The sequence below is a fragment of the Patiria miniata genome, unplaced genomic scaffold (assembly GCF_015706575.1).
Source record: "Patiria miniata isolate m_02_andy unplaced genomic scaffold, ASM1570657v1 HiC_scaffold_20, whole genome shotgun sequence".
NCBI lineage: Eukaryota > Metazoa > Echinodermata > Asteroidea > Valvatida > Asterinidae > Patiria > Patiria miniata.
Window position 1 is genome coordinate 11,461,853 of NW_024037059.1, and position 2,769 is coordinate 11,464,621.

At 43.8% G+C, this 2,769-nt stretch overlaps 1 long non-coding RNA gene across 1 annotated transcript; it reads right to left on the bottom strand.

Annotated features, from left to right (window-relative positions):
- Window positions 1-483: 483 nt before the first annotated feature.
- On the bottom strand, window positions 484-2,154 carry LOC119729336. Its single transcript, XR_005271227.1, has 3 exons — window positions 1,325-2,154; window positions 1,047-1,181; window positions 484-762 (listed from the first exon to the last, which is right to left on the bottom strand). It is a non-coding gene; the product is annotated as an uncharacterized LOC119729336 (long non-coding RNA).
- Window positions 2,155-2,769: the final 615 nt, after the last annotated feature.

The window sequence follows — 2,769 nt, forward strand, 5'->3', positions numbered from 1 at the left end:
CACTGACGTTCAGTCTCCACCATGGCCTCACTGATGTTGGGAATGGACCTTACCAACACCCTTCACTCTTCCAGTGTTAAGTTGATTCCTCACAAACCAGCCACAAAAGGAAACCCTTCCCCTTGCTCTGCAAATAGTCCCTGATCTTGACGTACACTTGGTCTTGGAAGGACTGGACCATGGCATGCCAATTTCCTCGGAGTGGGAACCGCCATGATGTTGAGGGGGTTATCCGACGCTGTGGTCTGGTATTCAGAGGTGCCTTGGCGCTCCTTGTTTCCATTCTCCTCTGAAATCTGCTTATATAGCTGAGGGAAAGAAATACATGCGCAGACATGAAATTCCATTCTCTTTTTTTTTGGAAAATGTAATGGTCTTTAAAAGGACCATATTGTTAATGTGATGAGCTCGCATCACTAAAATAAGTTATAACATGGGGGCAGTTTGAAAAACCGACGGTTTTCCAGTTCCTTGAACTCCCTCCACAACAGAAACATTTCCAGACAGATGAGCGGGTTGTTGTAAACACGCTGCATTTTATCCAGTTCCTGCGGGTGAATTCGTCGGTCCTCTTCAATGATACCCTTGGCGAGCATCTTCTTTGCCACCTTATTAAATTGATGGAGGCAGTCCTGTAAATAGGTGTACGGGTTACCCACCGGTCTTGGAGCTGGTCCTCATACATCCATTGCAGATCTTTGAATGGGCCCACGATGGCTGAAAGTCTTGGGTCTTGATATATTATGGTCGAAATTTCATCGGCTAAAAAATGAATGAATACGGTGAATTGGAGAATTTGAACATACATCCCCTTTTCTGATTAATGTTATTTAAAAGATGCTAAAAGTTTCATCGAAATACGTTTCTATGTGCTTCCACCTCTCTAGCATCATGCACGTGTGTTGAGTTTGCAAGGGGTAATTTACCTAGCACCCGTAACATAATGTCCTCGCCCATGTATCGATGAGGGGAAGCATTTCAACAGCAAGCATTTGTTTAAAAATAGAACAACATTATACTTCTATGAATTGAGGAATATAAATCACCTCATAGTTCCTCCTTATTGTCTTCCTTTGTTTCGTCTTCTTCGCTCCCTTCATCCTCCTCCAAGTTTGCCTTGTCCTTCTTGACCTCGTCCTGTTTCTCCTCTTCCTCCTCCTCCATAAAAATCTGAAGATCAGCTGTTGAGTAATCAAAGCGAAATAATAAGTGAAAATAATAAGTGTTTACAACTTTACGTCAGTGAAATGCAGAATAAGATGCACATGTGTTTTTCTGGGCATAAGTTAAGGATGTGGGGTTTCAATACTATACCCACTTTCACCTGCAATAACTGGAGAGCTACAAGGAGTACTCCCAGAATCAGCTACGGTGTCTTGGGCTATCTTGGGCACATCCTCTTTTGGAAGGCTGCACTGACGTTCAGCCTCAACCACTGCCTTGCTGATGTTGGGAATGGACCTCGCCAACGCCCTCCACTCTTCCAGTGTTAAGTTGATTCCTCACGAACCAGCCAGAAAGGGAAACCCTTCCCCTTGCTCTGCAAATAGTCCCTGATCTTGACGTACACTTGGTTTTGGAAGGACTGGACCACGGCAGGTCGATTTCCTCGGAGATGGAACCGCCATGATGTTGAGGGGTTGTCCGACGCTGTGGTCTGGTATTCAGAGGTGCCTGGGCGCTCCTTGTTTCCATTCTCCTCTGAAATCTGCTTATATAGCTGAAGGAAAGAAATACATGCGCAGACATGAACACTTTTGAAAATGTAATGGTCCTTAAAAGGACCATATTGTTAATGTGATGAGCTCGCATCACTAAAATAAGTTATAACATGGGGGCAGTTTGAAAAACTGTTTTTCGAGTTCCTTGAGCTCCCTCCACAACAGAAATATTTCCAGACAGATGAGTGGGTTGTTGTAAACACGCTGCATTTTATCCAGTTCCTTCTGGTGAAGTCGTCGTTCCTCTTCGATGATACCCATGGCGAGCATCTTCTTTGCCACCTTATTAAATTGACTGAGGCAGTCTTGTAAATAGGTGTACGGGTACCCGTCTTGGAGCCGGTCCTCGTACATCCATTGCAGATCCTGGAATGGGCCTAGACAGTGAGATACAAAGTTCAGAAAAGGACTGAATGATTGTGTACTTACATGAAGATGGATGTCGTTAATCCATGTGAAAGAAAAACAGCGGAGGTGAAAGAAGTATGTTCACAGGCGTGAAATTTCAAAGTCTTTTTCGAAAATACAATGGTCCTAAAAAGACCATATTGTTAATGTGATGAGCTCGCATCACTAAAATAAGTTAGGGGCAGTTTGAAAAACTGACGTTTTTCCCATTCCTTGAACTCCCTCCACAACAGAAACATTTCCAGACAGATGAGCGGGTCCTTGTACAAACGCTGCATTTTATCCAGTTCCTTCATGGGCATTTGGCGGTCCTCTTTGATGATACCCTTGGCGAGCATCTTCTTTGCCACCTTATTAAATTGATGGAGGCAGTCCTGTAAATAGGTGTACGGGCTACCCACCGGTCTTGGAGCTGGTCCTCATACATCCATTGCAGATCCTCGATTGGGCCCAATGACGGCTGAAGGTCTTGGGTCGTGATCTATTATGCTCGAAATTTTATCGGCTAACTTTAAAAAAATCCATGGCCTTGTATCTGTGACTGCTTAGTTTATGAATAAAAGAGAAAACATAATGATCTAATGCATATTCATTAAGCAATAAACAAGCCAAGGGAAGTGGGAGGCACTAATCCCCAAAG